At 34.8% G+C, this 23,868-nt stretch overlaps 1 protein-coding gene across 3 annotated transcripts in view; it reads right to left on the reverse strand.

Annotated features, from left to right (window-relative positions):
• The window catches only part of BMPR1B (bone morphogenetic protein receptor type 1B), a 437,645-nt gene that overhangs the window by 106,877 nt on the left and 306,900 nt on the right, over positions 1–23,868 (reverse strand). The window contains exons 1-3 of one of the 3 annotated variants that reach the window (XM_077142828.1): positions 10,691–10,928; positions 9,940–10,009; positions 9,685–9,841 (exon numbers count right to left, since the gene is read on the reverse strand). The exons of the other annotated variants lie outside the window; for them this stretch is intronic. The gene's annotated coding sequence lies outside the window, so the exon portion shown is untranslated. Of the gene's footprint in view, positions 1–9,684; positions 9,842–9,939; positions 10,010–10,690; positions 10,929–23,868 lie in introns of those variants that run through there. 3 annotated transcript variants of the gene reach the window in all.

Consider the following 23,868-nt stretch of genomic DNA (forward strand, 5'->3'; position numbering starts at 1 on the left):
TTACTTTTTCCTTTTATGTCCCTACTTGCCCTCTGGCTGTTACCCCTACCATTCTAATAAAGTAATTATTTCAAAGGTCAAGAAACCCAATGGGTTTTTCTTATTCCTCATCCTTTTCATCTCTAAACAACACTGGGCAGTGCAACTATTTCTCTTCTTAAGAACCCCACTCATTTAAAAGTAAACTGAACATATACAAATATTCTAGGCACATGGTAGAAGCTCTTCCTTTGGTTTTCATGATAAAGGCCTATTCAACCAAATTTATTCATTTTCCACTCACATAAATATAGATGAACACAATTCTTTCCTAATGATCTCTTCTCTCAAAAATGTTCCCTTGTATTGTCAGGACTTGGGCTAACATCACGTTAACTCCCAGGCTAAATATTTTTCTAAACTGTCACTCTGTATTTCCAACTGTGACTGCATGTCCATGTAGTACTATTTCTCCTACAGTTCAAATTCTGCCTCTCCCAGCTGAGCAGATTTTGCCATTCCTTGAGCCATCAAGCTTTAAGCCCTGTCCCCTTTCTATATGCCGGACATTTTCATTTGTCTGAGGCAAAGCTCTATTACTACAGAAGCTGAAAAGGTCAGATTTTCCCTTCCTTAGCTTCTCCTGCCACTGGGACAGGAGTACATGACCCAAATCCCCCAAATCAAATGTGCCTGCCCCACACTTTACAGGAAGCTAACAAGAAAGGACCTTAGGCCATTCATTCTGAACAGCGGTGACAACAGTGGCCACTCTATCCATTTTCCAGAGGCAGCAGCACCAGTTTAGTGGCAGCATGCAGAGCCTGTTTTGATGATGTGAACAATGTCAACTGAAGTCTTTATTCTAACCTGTGATGATGACGGTGTAATGACAGGAAAAATCCTGGAATGAAATTTTAACTATTGTTCTAGGCTGTGTGTCCTCTGAGAATGGTTTTCAGATCCTCCTCAGACTCTGAACTAGCAAATTAACCTTTCTATACCTTTTTTCTGTATAAATTAATCTTGGCTGGTTTCTGTACTTGCAACTGAGAAATATCACCGGTAATTACACAAAGAACCAATTGGCTCTCTCAGTAGAAATAACTGTTTTCTCTCCTAAACTTGCATAGTAGTTTATTACTTTCATGTCTACTGTATTTCTCTTATTGCTTCATCCTGTATTATACATCTTTATGCATGCCATTTTCCCCAAGACATTTTCATTTCTTTAGGGCGGAGTGCCTGGCAACACCTTTGTTAAGTGCAAGCAACCCTGAGTCCTAGGTCCATGCCTTCAACACTTCCTGCCTGGCCTATTTCACAAATCTTTTAAAACACAAATGTAACACTCTAAGTTTCTTTTCTCTGAGTCAGAGAGCTGCTTTAAGTTATTCCTTCCTTACTTTTATTCTGCAAGATCTCACCTTGGTTGTTTCATTTCTGGATTTACCTCCATGGCTAACTCATTTAAAAGTCACGCACATCTCCCCAAGTTTCTTCCTTTTAGGTCAGTCTCACATCCTTACACTACAAGCTTTTGCTCAGCCTAGGCTTCCAGGATCCCATATCCCAGCCTGAAGAAATCAGAGCTGATTTTCCTATTACTGTCATTTCTCCATCCTCCACACTGCTGTCAGTAATTAGCTGCTTAAAATCCTGCAATGGCTCCATAACATAATCTAACATAATCTATATTATCTAAATTTCCGACAATAGAAGCATCTTTCCTGCCTAATTCTAATTTCTTCTCTTGCCACCAATCCCCATCACCCAGTCATAACATTTTACTTCCTCTCTCAGCTCTCTTCAATTCAACAGTTTCATTGAACAGCCAATATATTTGAGCACTGTGAGAGGATAAGGATACTTAGATTACAACAATGTCTCTATTCTCAAGAGTTTAAAGGTATAGTGGAGAGACACAGAAAGAGAACATTCTACTTATTGTGATATATACTTTGACCCAAAATTACATGCTGATAAAGAAGCATATGAATAGATCTTGAATTTCATTTCTAAAATTTCTTCCACAATATCTTAAGTTCTCAAATTGATGTGCAATGCTTGGATTATAGTTTTAACCTCATATTAATTTTATTTTATTAATATTTGGTCTATAGTCAGAATTTCTGTAGTAGAAACATACTTCTAAGATCTTTTTTTACACAGAAACACCTAAGTTTGAAAGTAAGCATTTACCACCAAACAATGATTATTATAAAAAATTTAAGGCTCAGAATTATGATGATTTTCCTTGAGAGTAAAGAGAGATCAATTGCATAGTAAAGGGAGAAAGCACTGCAAGGATATAACTAATAGTCTATTTACTATTTTGAACTCAGGAAATTGTGTCTGTTTTCTGGTTTTATAATTAAAGTTTCTCCTGCCATTTAGAGTAAGACAACTCCAGCCACAGGAGACGCGAATGACCAGTTCAAGTTCAAGGGTTCACTGCACATGAATATCCATAAATTCCCCTCGACAGTCTTGGTAGTATAATGAACCTTGCAATTACTCAGCAGGCCATCACTACAATACATGAACATAATGCTCCTAACAGTCAAACAACAAAACATTCTACAAATAATACCAACCAACTGTTCCAGTTCACATAGGGCTCTTGGAAACTAATTAAATTGCAACAGTTCCTCTTAAACCTTTATATGTTTGCAAGGAGTTCTGCTTTACTGAGCTCTGCTTTTGGGAAATAATTAATAGAAAAAGGTGTTGGCATTATATACAATTGGGAGATGCCAATTAGCAAAACCTTCCTTCAAAATGACACCAGTTAATTCCAGCATGAGCCCCCCCATTGAAAGAGCCTTTCTCTTAAACAAATGCTAGTGCCTCATTGTCTTTAGGAATGTCTCCAATCATCCTATATATAACCTCCTGGGGAAATGCTTCATGCCCCGCCAGCCTGTTGCCTCTGCACTGAAGTGATGATCTCCATTAAATTAATTCATTTGAATAGCAGTATGCTTTCCTTCAACTCAGGTGGCTCTTCCATTGTGGGAAATTTACCTCTACAAAACAATCTTTGACAGAGTTGGAATTATTAATTAAAAAGTTATACATAGATAAAAGATCCTTTATCTCCTACAAAAGTATAAAACATATAGAACAATAGATATGTATATGCACACAAAAGAGGGCACTTCATTTGCCAATTCAATTATCTGATTGGCCTGGAATTTAAAGTACAAGACTGAACATGAAAATATTTATATTCTATTTATGATCATTTATTTTAACACATTTTCCAGATCAATAAACTAAGGACAGCTTTTGTGCAAAGTACACTGGAATATAAGTAAACAATTAAGTTTAGGATTACCAACTTCATAAACAGCCTCCCTATATGCTATTCTCACCACAGTGGTTTACTGTTGTCCTGGACATCTTCAGAATAGGATTGACACCATGGTTCAGCATTTACCATCCAGTTCAAAAAGAAAGATGAATAATAAAACAAGCTGAGTTTCTCCCTAAGAATCACAAACTAAGGGAAAAGCCTGTAGAATTTGCTGATGAGAAAACAGAACGAGAAATGGAGAAACATTTCCATGTTTCACATCAGAATATGTCAGATAATTTGTCTAACACTTCAGACCCTGAGAAATCAATCCATGAATCAATCAATATTTCTACTGCTAACTTGACTCTGGACTTCTAAATCAAGTAAAACACATAAGAAAAAAATATACATTAATAGGGAAACACTTTCTTCTATATTTGGAAATGTTTATTTTCATCAGGTTTTGCAAAACAAAGGCTGGTATTCTGATCTTGGAGGAGTGCTATTTCTTTTACAATGAGCCTTGGACAAGGAAGTAATAACATGGCCTTCCGATGACTTTAAACATTTAGTTAACAAATATCTGTCTTTCATTAAAAAAAAAAACACAGATTTCACTGCATTTCAGAAAAATGAGATTCAGAATTTCATCACAATTACCATTTTTGTCTAAAATAATATAAACATTACAGTTTAAACTTTTAATGTTATCTAAAAATATATGAACATTAATGGAAACTTTTTTCAGAAAAATAAAATATTAATAACAGCATTGAGAGAGGATAAGATATGAACTACTTTGAGTAGGAAAGAAATGGTAAGACACCATGCTTAAATATTATTTTGTAGGCAGTATAGATTTACATCTGTGTTCGAAAGCTGCACATTTTTCTTCTTGAGGAAAAATGTAACTAAGCATATTTTGCAGTTTTAATTACAGTTTTCCATCTCCCCATGTGCTATTCTTTAAATAGGAAAAAAGTCTATGCTTTAATATCATGAAATGGTGATGGACATCTGAATATATACTTACTAAATATACTAAAAATGAACATTATTCTAATACAATGGTACAAAATGTTATACACTGAATTCTTTGCATTTTCACATTCTTTAGAATGCATGGTGAAACTCTTTTTGAATAAAAAATGCTACATCTAAGTATACCGAATTAATTTTTGTTCATCGCAAAAATAAGCATTCTTTTAAAATTTTAAAGTCAATAAACACATCCATTTTATGTGGCAAAATCATTTTCACACCTGAGGTAATAAGGAAAACTTCAACGTGCTGTTTTCAACCTAAAAGGGAAAAAAAGAACCTTTTCCATAATCACTAATTTAAAGGTTTACTTTTGATTGGCTAGGTTAGGGTCATGAGATAAAGTTTTCCAGATGTCTTTATTACAATAACAGCAAAAGCTATGAAAAACTAATAATTTGGTCATTATGCAAAAAGCTTGAAAATATCAAAAGCTACCAATAAATAATACCTCTGTAAACATATACAATATTAAATTTGTATTTTAGACAACTACTTCCTATCTGAAGCCAAAATTACCAGCCAGTTGCACGGTTTAGTTCACTAAACAACTAGCATTTTAGTATCTTGACCTACTATTCCCTCCATTGTAATGAAATTACAATTTATGTATTTAACTCTATTGTTTAAGGAAAAACACACTTATGAATGATTAAAATAATCAAGGCATTACAGGATACTGAATCTGATCCAAAAGAAAAAGAAACTAAAAATGCCGTGTGTATTTGTGTGCTCTTTTTTATTGGAGCTCAAAATAAAGCAAGAATTTTTTCTTAAACCAACAAAAAAATAACAGCTTGAACACAGATGGGTAAGGAAGCAGTGAAGAGCTGCTGGAAGGCACCTGATAATCCTTTAACACAGAGCTTTGTTTTTTAAGGATTATGCTAGGGAAAGGAGTCAACTGGATTTGTGAAGAAATCACAATTTCCATGAAAGAATGAAAGAAAAAGAAAGCTCTGCAATTTGAGATAGCCAAGAAAGTCTCACCTTTAATATGAGTGAAGGGGTAAAAAAAAAAAAAAGCCCTCTTTTTACCCCTTCAGAATTTATAATCACAAACAACCCTAATGCAAGTTTGCAGACTATGATCACACCATCTATTTGGTCCAAAACTTCTGAGTTGAGAATTTACTTTTAATAGGTCTCTGGTTAGCACTGTCCTTTTGTGCCTGGTGAATACAAACCCTCGTTGAAAGAATCCATCCTCAACTAATAATTTCTAAAGTTAACGTTTCAAGAAATTATCTCAGAATCACCAAATCACAAAATACAAAGTGAACAAGCCTAAGTAGATAGAATCAACTGAAAAAACAAGTAGCAGAGCCAAACATGCAGAATCTGAGAAATTTAACAATACACAACAGGAATATACAAAAAGAATATCTTTAATATGTTTAAAGAAACACAAAAATAAAAGAAATTATCATTAGTATGAAAAGTTACCAGGTACATTTAAGAAAGAACCAAGCAGAAATTCTAAAATTAAAAAAAAAAATTTTAATTAAAATGAAAAATCCAATGGGTCAGCTAAATAGCATATTAGATATAGCTGAATAAAACATTAGTAAATTAGAGGATACATCTGAAAAATTTAACACAATAAAGTACAGGCATACAATGAGATATAAAACTATAAAGTGTTGATTAAAAAAAACAGGAGACAAAATAAGTAAAAAACATATTTTACCTGAGATAGATAAATAAGGACGAAATAATATTTAAAGAAAATATAACTGTTAATATACCAGAACTGAAGGATGACATGAATTAACAGATACATGTTAAACAACATATGCCAAGCAGACAACTATAAAAAAAAATCCGCACATAGATCTATTGTAATTTTAATAGTTACATACAACAAACTATTGAAAGACAAACTAGAAGCATATTTACTTTTTAAATGGAAATTTTGCTATAAGTAGCCCTCAGATAGACAGTAAGGATGTTTTTCTACTTCATAATACTTATTATGCTATATTATAAATTAGGAAACATTACTATTGATATTTACTCCAAATTTGGTTAATTCAACCAAGAAGTACTTAGTGAATAGCTCCAATTGATCAAAGTTCTCCTCTGCCAGGCCAAAAGGTTGCAACTGGTAGTCACTCTGAAAATACGAGCAGGAACTGCAGAAGCAAGAATCGAATTTCTATATAATAATGATGGATAATTCTTCTGAGGTTCTTGGCTAACCATTTGAAATTAATAAAGGAAAGATAAGAGGAATTGAATAAGACAAAATGGATGGAAGAGATATGGGAGCAGGGTGAGACAAACAACGAGATAAAAAATGTTTTAATGTTAGAAAAATACGAAACTAAAGAATAAAACACCACATTCAGCAGACTTTGCTAGGTACAGCAGATAAGAAGTTTGAAATGGTCCCTACAAGTGTCTTCAAAATTTCAAGAACTAGGGTGGGCCACAGTGGCTCAGCAGGCAGGAAGGCTTGCCTGCAATGCCAGAGGACCTGGGTTTGATCCCCGGTGCCTCCCCATGTAAAAAAAAAAACTTCAAGAACTAGGCACCGTTTTAGGACTTTTCCTTTTATGTAGGTGGCCCTATTAATTAGACACCACAACATCAATGTGCGGTTGATATTTCCATTTATCTTCCAGGAGAAAGCTAATACTTCACTATATTATGCCACTTGCATAAACTAAGGAATCTGACATCCACTTTAACAAAAAATTCCAAACTCTAGAATGAGTTCCACAGCCCTAGGCCACCAGAGGCTCAGCAATTATGGATTAACTTTATTGAATAAATTCCAAAAGGTAGAAATTAGTAACAATGCCAAACCACAGCATCTTGAACTGTGCTCTGAACATAGATTTCAATACATATTTACTTAAATCAATAACATATCACTATCAAGGCTATATGAAATCAAGCCAATTTTTGGATATAGTTCCCTGGAAATCTTCTCAAATTTAAGATTATGGTCATAATCCATTTCACAATTTGGATATAGTATACTGAGATTATTTTAAAATTTAAATTTCAAGAAAACAATAATGTCTTTTCCTAATTTGATAGTACCTTATGGAAACTATATCCGAATGACAGTAATCTATTTAACTAAAAAAAAAAATACTCCAAGAGACACTAGATTGTTCTTCCGATCTCCAGTGAAATTAAGAAAATGATAAAGAAACTGTGTACACTTTCAATTTTACTCCTAGTTTTTCTTATAAAATTACTTCACTCTTATAAATATGTGAATATTTTTCTATAATTCAAAATAAAATTTTTCTATGAATTCAAAATAAATAAATTGTCACCAAGCTTTTTTTCTGGGGGGGTGGGGGGTGGGGGAGGTGCATTGCATGGCCCGGAATCGAACCCAGGTCTCCAGAATGGAAGGCAGGCATTCTACCACTGAACCACCGCCTCCAAGCTTTTAAACACAAGAGAGAACAGATACTATCTACCTATCCTTAGACTTTAATAAATTTTAATGGATTTTGTGGATACAGATAATTGGTTAAGTATTAATTTGAAGTAAACTATCTTTTTATATGTGTACAATTTCCCAATTTTGACAATCTTCATCACAAAATTATCTCTACAGAACCACAGACTTTCAGAAGCAGGATATTAATACGGATTATAATTCTTACCGTATGCCTCACATGGGACTAGACGAAGGTGTGAGGCTCAAGGATGTTAAGATATTTTACAAAGTCTCTAAGCAAGACTGGAGCACAAGTTGGCTGACACCAGCACAAGACTGTTCCCCTAAAACAGAAGTGAGAGAAAGTCCTACAGAAAGAAGCCTGATATCAATCCTCTGTCCAGAAGCAAATTTCCAATTTCTGATCCAACTTTCATATTTTATTCCTTATTTAAAACTAGGAATATTTTAACGATATAAATTGCTACTACAAGTGGAGAAGAGACTGATTCTAATGTTATAATTTGGGGTTGAATTCTTTACCAGCATTTCAAAATCAAACAAATAAAAAATATGATTAAAGTGGTATAAATTAAAAGATTCAAATAGTCTCCCCCAAAATTCAGTAAAGTTACATTCCCATTTCTATAAAATGAGCAAGGATGTACTTATACACATTGTACAAGAGATCCTGACGTACTTACTGTCACATATACTTTTGACACAAAGTTCAATCACAAATTTATGCTAGCTATACAAAAATCAAACAAATGTTTAATATAAAATTATATTTATCTTTACCACATCAAGACTTTCAAATACCTAGCACATATTTGAGCAGTGTTCCTTACTTTCTCTTGATAAATTATCTACTGCAAACATACTAAAAATCATTCCAGTAAACTGAGACTTTGATAAACTTCTACCACTGATACTCAAAAAACTACCCCTGCTCCTAATGAACATGGTCTTCCTGAAAATCATTTTTAAATGAAAGATTTAAAAACTCCTCACTCTAAAATTTGTCCCGTTCACTTTCTCTCCTTCTGATTCAGTGCATTCGAATCTACAGAAACAGCAGTCTTGGAGAAATTAACCACATAATAATTATGACTAGGAAAAACTTCATGGGAAAATTGCTGAGTCTATCAAGATATCTCACACTTCCACCATAAAAACAATAAAAGAATAAGCAAGTTATTATTTTCCCTCATTAGGAGAGACATTTTCTTTCACCAGTTCATTAGGAGTTCCTTAACTTCTCTCTTTTTCTCAGATCTCATATTCAATTCCATTATAGCCAGACATGATAGCACCATATTTAAAATATAGCCAAATCTGGCAATTTCTCATCATACTCACTGCAAAAACCCTGGACCAACTACATCATCTCTCTTGCCTAAGTCAGTGTAACAGCCTCCTCCTTCCTCTATGCAAATCTTCTTTTGCCCACCTCCAGTTCCCTACTCAGCAACCAAAAGACATCAAAAATTTAAATCATACGTTACACCCCTGCTTAAATCCTCCTACCAATTTTCTACAGCAACTGCAAACGAAAACACACGCCTATGTGGCCCACATGATATGGCTTCTTTGACCTCATTTCCTATCACTTTCCCCTTCACCCTAAATACTCTATTAACAATGGTTTTCTTTCTATCTTTCAAACATATCACGTCCACTTTTCATGCCTCTAGACTTGTTTCTTGTCATATCTCATTATTTAGGTCTCTGTTTCGTTACCATCCAAAGAATAGTAACCACCAATTTTCTTAATGAATTTTTTTTTTCTTCAGAGCATTTATCTCAATCTCATGTGATGGTCTTTGTTTACGTATTTATTGTCTGCTTCCCCCTGAATGTTACTTAGCACTTTGTAGGTACTTTGTCATGTTCGTAACAATGTTGAAATATCTATGAGTATGTCTTGCATACAGTTGGCATAATTGATATTTACGTAATGAATGGAGTAAGCTGGGTGAGCTGTGTTCACACTGTCTTTACAGACACAATGAAGTCTTGTTTACTGTGTTGTGGAATGTCTTGAATCTCAGACGGAGGAGCAGGGGTAGCACCCTCACAGCAGCGGATGGCTTCTGAAGCTTTCCCTAGCACTGACATGGGAAGGGGGCGGCAGCCGTGAGAATCGGAGAGCTGGGGAAAAACCCTGAAAGCCTAAGAGACTAACCTGACAGATAATAAATATATTAACCTGAAATGCAGAAACATCTTCAATTGTCAAGATCAAGAGTCTCCCATCTCGTCATGAGAGAAAGAGCTTCCTGAAAATAATGCGAGATCCGTTGATAAACGTCACTTCTTCATTATCCAACGAGTATACACTATGCATACATAATCTACGGTATATTAGGTACTAGAATCATCATTTTTTAAAGCTGTTATGAGTTTTTAAATCATGGGCTAAATGAAAGATTTAGCAATATGAATTCAACAGTACTAATAATTAGCTGTATTACTTGGGGGATTTTAAAATACAATTTTTAGCATGTTCTAATGGAAAGTGTCTTGGACTAAGTGTCACAGGATACTAACTCTACTGTAATTCTGGGAATTTCACTTAATTCCTCTTAGCCTCAGTTCTTGCTGTAAAAGGAAACTTCCTTATGCCTCACAACATTGAGCAAATATTAAGTCATTACATACATAACCTGTGAGAGACACTGCACGGAATTAAAGTCCTCACATTAGAACCTGCTGTAGCATGTACTTTGTCATCCATGTTTATGAGCTTGCATGTGTTAAAATATGTTCAGTGTGAGGGCAGGCCACGGTGGCTCAGCAGGCAAGGACACTTGCCTGCCATGCCAGAGGACCCGGGTTTGATTCCTGGTGCCTGCCCGTGTAAAAAAAATATGTTCGGTGTGAGAGATCTCTTTCATTGGTGGACATATTCTTCAAAGCCAGGGAACCTAAAAAGGCATTATACAGATGCATATAAGTACCTTTTAAAAGAAGTGTTTGTTGAAGTCTTGCCATCATTGCTTCTAGATCTGAAGCAAGTTCAAGGGTCCCTGGGAATTGGAAAGTACATATAAATTAAAAATATTTTATCATACCATAGGTTTTGCTGGCAGCCATGTGTTGTGTACGAGAAGGCAAAATCTTTGAGAAGGGTGAAGAAAGGTATGGAAAGAAGGCTTTGGGTGTGCGTGTTGAAACTGGAAGTATGTCAGGTTTCATTTATTTGAGCTCTTTAGGCTTTTCATTGGAAGTAGGAAATACACTCACATTAGCGAGAATGAAGTTAGCCATAATGTCACTATAAAAAAAGATAAACTGTGTTTATGGAGGAAAAGGCAGTACTTGAAGTTTTTCCTCAGTATGACTTTAGAGCACGACCCTGCCTTAGGGCAGCTTCCATTTACCATGTATTTAACCTCAGCACCAAGACATTTTTGGAATCCTATAATATAGTCCTTCCTATGATACAGTAGATTGTTTTCTCTTCTTCTGTCGTAAGGAAAATAAGCCTTATATTCATGCTTTCCAATTCATCAAAACTAGTAATAGTAGTTTCAATATCATTTTAATAAAGTCACACAACTCAATTCTCATACTTTTTATAAGCTCAAATTTCAGAAAATGTGATGTTGATGGTGCAAAAATGGATTTTGTTAAGTACTTGTACTTGTAAACAACCATAGAAATAAATATAGTTTCCTTGTCCTGGAACATGACATTACAACTCTACACAGAGTGCATCACGTGAAATCTGTAAAAAATTCAAATATAAACATAAACAAGCAATAGTCTCCTACAACTTCAATGCAATTTCCTTCAATTTCACATTTTGTTTCAAATATTGAACATCTGCCAAAATTCACAGGAAAAGAACCCTGATCCTGCCAATTATAAATGATTCCTACAATGACTTGAAAAGAAGCAATCCTAACAGAAATTGAAAAATGTTTACTGTTTAAGGAAGGTATTTAATCAGTGAGGTTAGAAAACATCTATTTGCTAAGTATACACAAAGGAATTTTCTATAAGCACTACTATGACTTGTTTCCAAATTGGGAGTTTTCATATTTTCTTTCCAATAAAACAAAGTGCCCCTTTAAAACCATATGGCCCTGTGCTCTGAAAGAAGTTTCATTCAGCATCTATTTTTAGACACAGTTTTCCTTATAAAATATACTGCAGTTACTAAGCTGAATGAGCCCCCGTGTTTCTGTGAACAAAGCACCTTGATATCTAACAAGCTCTCTACAGGGCCTGCCCTGTTTCTTCTTTTCCAGGGAAGAAGATATAAAAAATTACGGAATTTTTTTCAAGCAAATTATTTTTCATTTATTTAGAAAGTTATTTTTGTGAATAATTAAATAAGAGAAACTTTCTCTATCACTCATATAGTAAGTTTATATTAATTTTTTTAATATAACATGCTTTGCCAATAACATTTGAGAACAGACTGGTTCAAAAGAACAAACATCTCTATTCCAGTCAATATTCACATAGAATTAACAATGATAATTTAAAATTTCTTAGGTACAGTGGTGGATTCAGAAATATTTTACCATGCTTCATAACCTTTATATGCATTTTCTTACATGTGAATAAAATATTACATTTTTTTTTTAATTTTACAAACACATCTCCACTATTATTCAACTTCTTCTTTTTTTTTCATATGGGCAGGCACCGGGAATCAAACCCAGGTCTCCGGCATGGCAGGCTAGAACTCTGCCACTGAGCCACCATAGCCCACCCTGAACTATTGTGTAAGGAAGCTAGTAAGAAAGGACTTAGGGACTTTTGGTGGCCAAAGACAAATCCTAGAATGACAAAAAGGACACTATACACGAATCAGCATTTACTCCGTTGTATTAATGTTATGAAAGAAAAATAATGAGCAGTTGAAATCTGGAAGGTTTAATTCAGATCAAGCTATTGTTCTCATAATAAATGAACAACTGGTTTTATTTTTATCTATTGACCATAGTTTAACATAAAAATACCTTGGAATAAAAGATCAGTCACTGGGATTACCTGGTTTGTAATCCAGACTGACAAATTTTCCAATCTATCTAAGGCCTGAATTTAGCTACTGGGTTAAAATTGTACTTGAAAATCTGTACTATATAGCTATTCCACCAAGCAAATAAAACAAGGCTCTATAAACACAAAAACATGAAGCAGGATACATATCACTTGTACTGATCACAAGCATTCTTTCTAGGACAAGTAAGTACTGTTTCTTCTTTCAATTTTAATATAAATACAGTAGGAAGTCAAAGAAAAAAATTACAAAGAATTTATATGTGATATTGCCCATGATATTTCAGAACCAACCCCCACAACATGAGCCAGTTTTTATTCCTGCAGCACAATTTATGAAGAAGAAAAAAATAAAAATGAGAAATGTGTTATTTGTTCATTAATCCCACACAATCCAACAGTTGCATATCCAAATGTAATTGCATTTTTAAATTTGCAGCATTTCTTCAGGAATATTCCAGCATCTTCACAAGCCAATGATTATAAATAAGATAGTGAGTGTTTCATTAGTAAAAGGCATCCTTTAGGGGAGAGTTCTTCAGTCCCAACGCTACTGACCTTTTGGTCCAGATAATTCTTTGCTGTGGGGGATTGTCCTGTGCACTGTAGGATGGTTAGCAGTAGCCCTTACTTCTACTTACTAGATGCCAATAGCACCTCCTCTCAGGTAATACAAATCAAAAATGTTTCTAGACACGAACAAATGGCATCTTGGGAGTCAAATTGCCCCTCAATTGAGAACCACTGATTTAGAACCATGGATTTTGGTTTTAACTGTAAGTTTAAATTAAGATGAACCAAGATTCTCCGGTTAGGCACAAACATGTGATCGCTAAACTTCATTATAATGTAATAAAATACAAAATGCACAATTAACATCCAAGTTAATGCAAATTTGCACTTTTTTTTTCTTAAATGACACCTACATTAAATTTTATCAAGGTACCAGTAGCAGAAGAAAGTATTTCTGATTTTCCAAAAATATCACCCAATTAAAACGTTTCCTTTAGGCATATGAGGAAGATTTATTTTGGTTTTGGTCTGGCCCAAAATGACTGGGAGTAAGTGCAGGAAGTTTTATCTAAAAAATGAACATGGACCAAGTCTTATAAATTGGCCCTGGTACTATTTCCTATCATAGCTCCTGTTTGTTTACATTGGAGCTCTTATAAATTGGGTGTTATTTCCTTTCCACTAAATTTCAAGGTATTAACAGCCAATGAGGTGTTTTTCACTTCTTCCTCTCTCATATTCTCCCATTTCTCCTAAATAAATAACACATTGCTTGATCACAATTTTAAGAATGGTCCCCAAACTTCAAAACTACCATTATGAGTTTATTTTACCTAAATCCACTTTCACACTTGAAAGCATAACAGTCTGCTTAAAATGGAAATGAGCAATACAGGCATCTTCTAGTAGGTACCTACTTTCCAACAGAATCATTTCTCTAGTCAGTTCACAGCGAAAACTTGCAAATTCTTAAGTCAATTAGTTCCGTTTATTTTGATTTCCTGCCTAGGATCTTCCTTCCAGAGAAAACATTACTCTAATATTTTTATCCATTAAGTACTCTCAAAATTAAATGTCCCTAGATAAACTACATTTCTTACCCTTATTCCAAAAATGGGGGGGGGGGGGGCACAATTAAAGGAGGTGCAGATTTCTTTTATTTCTCTGGATGGAGCTATACTTTTCTAGTTTTAAGGAAGTTATGGTACTTCTATTTGCGACTTCCATTTGTTGAATTAGTATTCCAAGTGGTAAAACACTTGGCTTTGCATGTATGCAATATGTAACAGTTTCTTAGTGCTGCTAAACTGTCCTTGATCAGTGAACTTCTAGTGAAAAAAAGAAGCTGTTGAAAGTTCATGCACCCCCAATAGCACATTCATTTATAATTAAACAAAAAGATTACACAGACATTGCTGACAAGGATTATCAAAATAGAATGGCGCCACCTGCCCCTTGCTATCCCATTAATTAGTATGGGGACTGAGGTGCCAATTAACAAGCAGCAGCAGTAAAGGATCAGTAAACACAGTTCAAGCTGAACTTGAAGATTAACTCTTGCAATTCAGGTCCCATGTCTTAACAGTACTATGCTGGTTTGTCTATGTTACCCAAAATTAAATCCTGGGCTGGTTTCTTCGGGAGTTGGAAAAAATGGTGTTTATATCGTGAGATAGACATTTCAGTTGTGTGAAATGATTCCAAAAACAGTTGCACAAAATGCTCATACAATTCCACGAACAAGTGGCCATTCAGCATTTCACAGTGATGCAAAATGATAATCCAGGTAATCCCACTGACTGAAATACTTTCACATTATAAATCACAAATTTGAGGTAGTTAATGTATTAACTCTTGGAAACAACTAGAGTACTGTGTGGTTTAGTAGTAACTAGTACCCTTCTGGCTATTATACAGCACTTTAGGGGGCCTGAGACCATAACTTTGAGAAGTGAGTGGAGTAAATGGCTTCACTATTTGTTTTCTGGAAATATTATTAGTTACTTTTAAATGTAAACATTCACTTTTAAAAAAAGAATACTTTTCTTTCCACAAACAATAAAGTGATTTCCATATAATTTCCAACTCCATCCATAACTTCTCTGTTAATAGTACTATTATTCTGGAACCTAAAATTATTTTTTAAAAAAGAGCTCAATGCAATGTCACATGTGCGTAAGTGACTAGCACATTCTTCAATAATTATTTTACATTTATCATTAAATACTTCAATTTAATTTTTATTTAAAATTTGCTTTATTAATGGGAACTGATTTTGTAAAAAAAAAAACCGCATTTTTCCTCAAAATTTACAGGGGCGTTCCCTCCACTGAAGCCTTTTGCATTGGTTTACCCATTTCACAACAGTATTTTCATTTTTTATGTAGACATGAGTATATCTAATCTTGAAAAGTCACCACAACTAGAGAGCAGCTGTTAAGTAAAAACACTATTTGCAAGTTCTAATGAATAAAACTTAGAACCTCACCATTAGCAAAAGACATACGCTAAGGCCATTTCAAAGTCCAAATTCCCCAATGGCATTGCAGTATACACTCTCAAAAATGGGAAGAAAAACTTCACAGGGTTGCTGAGAGGTTTGTTTAAAGAGATTTTTTTTTTAAAGCCCACATTGAAATATTGATGCTCAGCACTAAGACCCATTCGTCAAGCCAGGGAGCACCTCAAACATGACCTGTGACTGGCAACACTCATAATCCCAACTCTGGTGTCACATATTCAATACATCTGGATCAGGACTTAAGAATTTGCATTTTTAAGAAGCATGCCTGGTAATTCTAATACAGGTAATATATGACCCACTCCACTAAAGCCCTGAGATATGGACATGGCGGGTCCCTGTCTTGAGGTCTGCACCTCTGAAGTTCTGGCTTTGATCTTCTTTTTGGCTGCATGCCCCACCAGCACCAGGAATCCATGGAGCCAAGGAAATGTGCCAACCCAAATCTTAGAGTATAAGCTCTAAGCCTGATACCCTCAAACTCCCTTCCCAGAGAACCACAATGCCCAATCCAAGGCCCAAAGGGTGGTCAAGAGCAACTAGTTGCTGGCTATGTAAGACCAAGCTTGGACCAGAGGGCTTGGGTGTCCACATAAATGCAAGAAAAATCTTTATTTCACAGTCAGAAGACAGGAACTGAAAGAAAAAGAGTGGTGGGGCATGGGCCAGGGCCAGATCCATCTCTCCCAATGGACAGTAGTGCAGCACAGAATCCAATGAATCCAAGATTTCTAACTGGAATTCTGGCTTCCAACTACAGTTTCATTTTAAGAACATTAAAGGGCAATGTTGACAGGGACGGAACTATTAGCTCGGTTTGCTGAAGATCGAGGAGAAACTTTGTGGATTCCACACTTGGGCTGCATTATCAGATGTCTATGGTGCGGCTGGGAGAAAGGCAGAGGGTGGGTACACAGCTGAATTATGAGTTGGGGTGAAAGTGTATCCCTTTCATATGAAGGAGGAGAAAATGAGTGTATTTCCTGTGGCTTTCCCAAATGAGTGCAAAAAAAGAGCATGAAGGCGAAAATAACGGATAAATCCTTTTCCTTGTCCTTCTCGTTTCTGCACAATGATGCTGAGTCTCCTAGAATGAATTATAGTCTTTGATGGAAGATGACAATCATTCTGAATTTGTGCTTTTTAGTTACTTGGCATACTGTTGCTTTACATGTATTTTTCTAGTGGTGGGGAATATATTTGTCGGGGTAGGAGAATGATATATATGCTACTTAACAGTTTGCCACCTTAATTTATAACTTTTAAGTATTTAGACATATACGGTTTGCTGTTTTCCATTGCACTCTTGCCTCATACCCTGTAAAAGTCAGGAGCAACATGGAACACACTCTGCAAACAATGTGTTAAAGCTTTTCATTTCTCTCGTTTTTCCCTTGCTCTTCTTTACTTTTTATCACTACAATCTATCTAAATGTAGAGATACTAAAAACTCCAAAAATATCTACTCCCTCTCCCCTTTCAATGAGACTTGAAAAATGATATATACTGCTTCAAATATTTGCCAATCTCTGTCATAGTAGTAAACGAGGAAGTAATGAAAATAAATACCAATCCACAGCTCCAAATCTGTAAGGTTGTAAGAAAAGGGAAAACAAATATTCAACATATTTGCCATAATTAGGGAAATAAACCAAAAAACTTGGCTTAGATGACCTTACATAGAAGCAAGGAGACAGAATCGCCACTTGAAAAAATTTCCAACACCTAACAAGGTGCCTGAAGGATAGAGGTATGCAGTAATTATTTGTTGAATGAATCTATAAATGACAAAAAATGAAATGATGAATATTATACTGAGATAACACTATTATGTTAAGCAGTATTACTTTAAAGCTTAACAAAAAGTCCCTATTCTACTCTAGACTCTAGAGCAGAAATAGTATATTAAACTTGTTGGTCTCAGGAGCCCTTCACACTATTAAAAACTACTGAGGACCTGAAAGAGCTTTTTATTGTTTATGTAAGTTATATTTACTATTGTTTGCCATATAAGAAATTAAAACTGAGAAATTTCTAAAATATTAATCCATTTTAAAAGATCAATAATAAATCTACATGTTACTATAAATATTTTTTATAAAAATAACTATATTTCCCCAAATAAAAATAGTTTAGTGTAAAATACCTGGCTTAAAATAAGATGGCTAGGGGCGGGCCACAGTGGCTCAAGCAGGCTGAGTTCTCGCCTGCCATGCCGGAGACCTGGGTTTGATTCCAGGTGCCTGCCTATGCAAAAAAATAATAATAATAAATAAGATGGCCGGATTCTCATCTCTGCTTCTGCATTCAGTATGCTACAATAAGGTCTTTTGGTTGAAGTATATGAAGAAAATACAATATCACAGAGATATGGGTTTGAAAAGGGGGGAATACTTTAATAGCCTTTTCAGATAATTGTGGATATTTCTACATAATACCATATCAAAACTCAAAAAGTGGTAGTTTCTTAAAGTTTAGTTTTGAGGTAGAAACCGAACCACATTACTGATATGTCTGTTAACAGACATTCTAGGGTGGGCCATGGTGGCTCAGCAGGCAGAGTTCTCGCCTGCCATGCTGGAGACCCAGGTTCAATTCCCAGTGCCTGCCCATGCAAGAAAAAGAAAAAAATGCATTCTACTACATTGCCCTTTGAATGGATTTTTTATCCATGTGTAACTTTTTCTTTTTTATAACTTTTTTTATGTATCTATGAAACATAACCACATACAAACACATTCTTATCATATGATCATTCCATTCTTGTTATATAATCAATAACTCACAATATCATCCGATAGTTGTATATTCATCATCATGATCATTTCTTAGAATCTGGATCAATTCAGAAAAAGAAATAAAAAGAAAACAGAAAAAAATTCATGCATACCATATCTCTTACCCTTCCCTTTCATTGATCACTAGCATTTCAATCTACTAAATTTATTTTAACATTTGTTCCCATTATTTATTTATTTTTAATCCATATATTTTACTCGTCTGTTGATAAGGTAGATAACAAGGAGCATCAGACACAAGGTTTTCATAATCACAGTCACACTGTGAAAGCTATATCATTATACAATCATCTTCAAGAAACATGGCTACTGGAACACAGCTCTAAATTTCCAGGCAGTTCCCTCGAGCCTCTCCAGTATACCTTAACTAAACAGGTGATATCTATTCAATGTGTAAGACTAATCTCCAGGATAACCTCTCAACTCTGTTTGGAATCTCTCAGCCATTGACACTTTATTTTGTCTCATTTTGTTTTTCTTCTTTTTGGTCAAGTAGGTTTTCTCAATCCCTTGATGCTGAGTTCCAGCTCATTCTAGGATTTCTGTCCCACGTTGTCAGGAAGGTCCACACCCCTGGGAGTCATTTCCCATGTAGAGAGGGGGAGGGCAGTGAGTTTGCTTGTTGTATTGGCTGAGAGAGAGAGGCCACATCTGAGCAACTTAAGAGGTCATGTGTAACTTTTTAGCAACATGCATTGATCATTTGAAAATATCAGTTCATTGAATTATGTAGCACTTCAAGATGTTGACAAATTTCATTATAAAATAACAAAAAAAACCTTGCCTGTCTATAACAGTTTAATTTCCTAGCTGCTAAAACACACACACACACACACACACATTGGGATAGCTTAAACAACAGGAATTTACTGGCTTACAGTTTTGAGGACAGGAGAAGCATAAAATTGAGGAACCAGAAAGGCAACGCTTTCTTCCCAAAGACAGTGGCATTCAGAGACTGGCTGCAGAAATCCTCGGTTCTTGACTTTTCTGTCACATGGCAATGCTCATGGTGGCTTCTCCTCCTGACTTTCAGCTTCTGGCTACTCCTCATGGCTTCCTCTCCATGTCCATTTTCTTGCGCTTATAATATAAAGATTTCAACCATACTGGATTAAGGGCTCCCCTCATTCAATCTGGGCACACCTTCACTAACAACATCTTCCAAGGTTCTGTTGACAAACGGGTTCCCACTCACAGGATCCACGGTCAGGACAGGAAGATGCCTTTTGTGGGGGATGTGATTCAAACCTAACCATCACCATGGTTTATTAACAAAAAAGATTTTAAATATTTGGAGGCTCTCAAGCTCACAGTGGCAGCTACCAGTTTTTCAAAATTTTTAATTTTCACTTGAAAGCTCAATTTTTTGTCACTGGCACAAAATGACAAATGAAAATATATTTCCAGTTCTTCTCCTTGAAGTGACAGGCTCTCTGAATTCATTTCCAAAAAAAAAATCTACAAAACTCCCAAATCTTAATTGTCATAATGTGTCTGCTAGCCATGCTTTCATCTAAAGGTGAGGTTCCATTATAAAAGAACGAGTTCAGCAACAATTCCTCAAGGAAAACCACTGTCCTTTGGTATGCAGCAGAGTGGCAAAGTGTACTCCCATTTTATCAGGCAGAATATGGAAGACATGTACTCAAGGGCTGAGATTTAACAAAATTGACAATGTTTATTACTTTATAAACGATATTGTTAAGTGAAATGTTCATTTTTCTTTCTGTCTTCAAGTGTGTGGCAGTGAAGAAAACAATGACGACTGGGAACCAGTTTGTGAGGTGCCAGCTCTTTTACAAACAATTGCTTTTGAATCCATCAGAGCAAATGTCAACATGGTGAAGAATGCAGGCAACAACTTAGCTTTATCATAAATATCATTTTGAATTCACAGACCCCCTGAAAGTTTCTCGGAGACCCTCAGGCATCCATGGAGCATACTTTGAGGGCCACTGCTCTGATTAACCCTGTCCTCAGAGATCAAGGGGCCCCTGGGGACAAGCAGACATGCCCACTCCGCAATCCTTCTGGATGATGTGCTGTGTAGCAAAGAACCTTTTTGCTTTTAGTGGAGCATCTTCCTTAAATAGTATTTCATGGAAAAATAATTGGGAAATTCTGACATTTCAAAAAAGCACCAGTCTTGAAATCAGGAAATCTGAGGTCAAATTAACGCTGGTCAAAAAATCTATTACTCCAATCACTTAATTTCTAAGGATCTATCTTATATGTAAAAGACTGAGATTAAATTTGGATAAAGTTTTCTTTGGAATTCTGATGATACAATTATACAATCAGTTAATGGTAATAGCATGATTTTATCTCTAGATAAATCAGAGAATCAATCATCTCTCAGATCTTATTACATAGGATGGCTAATTGGAATTTTACTTTATATGAAATGCTTTACAAATTGGAGAATTCCACCCAATTAATTAATTGATTATTAGTTTGAGTTCAACATTATACAGTAAGAATTAAATAGATTTGTCAAGTTAATATAGGTGAGTTGTTTTCTTTATTTCTTAAATCATGGTTGCTGAACACCAGAAAAGACTGTCTTCATTAACATAACTATTCTTAGCCTTTAATCTCCATTTCTTGAATAGATTCTATCAATTTTAGGATACTCTAGTTTCTGCATTCAGATGCTAATACAACATTTGCAGAATCAACAAATATTTATATGAATCACAGAATTTAGAATTAGGAGGGACTTAAGAATTGATTTAGTAACAGCATGGTAAATATGTTTAGTAATTACTTCCTTTCTCAACTATTACAGAATAATTTATTCATTTACTTAAACATTTATTGAATGCTCATAACCTGTCAGGCACTGTTCTAAACAGCGGATATACACCAATGAATAAAACACAGTTCTAGCCCTTATATATCACTGTATTCTTTTTTCTTGCACAGACATAATTTAAGAATCCTCAAAACACTGCATTAATTAACCACTACTAATCAAATTTAAACATCTTTATTTAAGTCTTATATATTACCTGGCATGATGGTAGACTCTAAAGGAAATACCAAGGAAATAAAAGGCATTACTTTCATATTTCTGTGTTCTAATTAGGGGAAATCACACATATGTTCATAAACAAACATACATATATAATATAAACAGTTCAACAAAAATGCCAATTTTATAATATAAAATATAGCAGACATCAATGAAAGTTGATGACTTCAAACAATACCTTTTTTACTAATTCATCTCCTCTTTACCCTTATAATTTTCTTTTATTCCCGTTTATCAGTAGTATTATTCAAGATGTTTACATTTTCCAATTTTTCATCATCTTTAAGAACATCTTTAGGCGCTTGTCTTTAAGAACACTGTTCGCATCCATGTACATAGAAAAAAAAAATACATAAATCCTGCAAAACAAGGCAGCCTCAGTACCTGCTTTCTCATGCAATTTGGTCATTTTCATAGCACAAATAGCTAGCCTGGGGAGGCCTCTCTGCATGGGGTGGGCTGTCTCATACATGGAGCCTATGGGTCCCTTCCTTAGAACTCACCCGTACTGTGTAAGTCAGCCAAAGAAGCATATGTCCATGTTTTCTCAAAGAAAAATCAGATAAAAATAATTGTATCTAAAATAAAATCAGCTGGAGGAAATCCATAGGAAACTAGCCTTGCGGAGTTCAAACTAAAAAATTCACCTATAAAAATAAAATACTAATCAAATTGGGCAGATACATAGTCATCGTTTTATGGGAAATAAAAGCTTTTGAAAATCATACTTACTGAATCTGTTTCTCTTTTTAGAGCATCATCCTAATTCACCTCAACGAACACACAATGTTTTCTCAGTTGAAGAACGGGTTATTTAATGAAAAAGCTGCATAACATTTAACACAAGACAAAGGTATGCACCAAAAACAGCCACAGAGACCTCTCCTCTTAAAAAAGTATTTTCAACGTTTCCAGTATTATTGTCAAGTTAGGTCTCTTAGAAGCAGTCTTAAAAATGCTTTCTTACTTAATTTTGATCACAACCTATTTGTTTTCATGGGAGACAAAGTTAATAATCCAAACTATGTTGCTTATTAAGAAACTCTTTTCCCAGAAATTGTGTCCCCGCTTCCAAAAACTACTGCATATGTAGCATCTTTGTGTAAATACTTATAATTTTGTCTGCATTACAAAAACGTATATTAAAAAGGTAGTAGATGAAGGAAAGATGTTTAAAACACTGAGTCTACAATGAAGTTCCAAATACTGTTACCACAGAAAATTCTGTGATTCAGTTTAGTCTGTTTATGCAATAGGGTTACTTACGCAGCTGTAAAAGCTTCAAAAATTACTATCCTATGCCACAATATTAACTCAAAATTAATATTAATTAGAAGCAGCATAGGTACAGTCATATTAAAACACATGAAGGCTAGATTATGTCTAAGACTAGAAATGAATCACAAATACATCAATAATCAAATTCTCTGGGATTAATAACACTGTAACTTATCGAAATAGTTATTATTACCCAACAAATTACTCCCTCACTTTCTCATTCCGCCTAAAATAGACACCTTTCTATGGAACTACCACCCTTCCTCTGACAAATCTAATGGTTCCAGATCTAATGCTGGTACATTCAGATATAGATGTTAGTCTCTTGGTTCCTTAACTGTCTAACTTATTCCGAAGAATATTCAAACCTTTTCATAAGTCATGCATTTTAAAATAATGTATGAAAATAAAATAAAATAAAATAATGTATGAAGAATCAGACCAGCGAGGATTTTTCTTTCTTTATTAGGTGGCTAATTAACTTTAAAGTTATCCAACAGAGACATCTCAGATTAGGGGGCATGCATATAAAATTTATGACCAAAGAGAAAAGTCCACTTTTCCTACTTACCTATGAAATATTTCCACTGATATGTTAAGTAGAATACATGATGCAAAAAAGGCCAGATACCACCCATTATCCATTTTCCTTTCTTACTTGGTAACAGAATCCTGGTTTATTTCAGGATAGTAACATACACAGATTAAAAAAAAAAAAATCATGGTGCGACCATTTAATTAAGAGCTAGCCAAAGAAATACAACCAGAAGTAGGATTGCTTAAAACGCTTCTTAGAAGAAGGCTGTCTTGGAAGTGTGCTGATACACTCTCCTCCCTCCTCACTTCCATCTCTCTTCCTGATGCTTAGAAACTGGATATAACAGTTGCAACTACAGCAGCCAAAACAGACTATAATGTATCTTTGAGGATGGAAGCCACATGAAAATCTGGGAAAGCAGAAAAAGAGGAAGAAGC

The sequence above is a fragment of the Tamandua tetradactyla genome, chromosome 24 (assembly GCF_023851605.1).
Source record: "Tamandua tetradactyla isolate mTamTet1 chromosome 24, mTamTet1.pri, whole genome shotgun sequence".
In the NCBI taxonomy this organism is placed as follows: domain Eukaryota; kingdom Metazoa; phylum Chordata; class Mammalia; order Pilosa; family Myrmecophagidae; genus Tamandua; species Tamandua tetradactyla.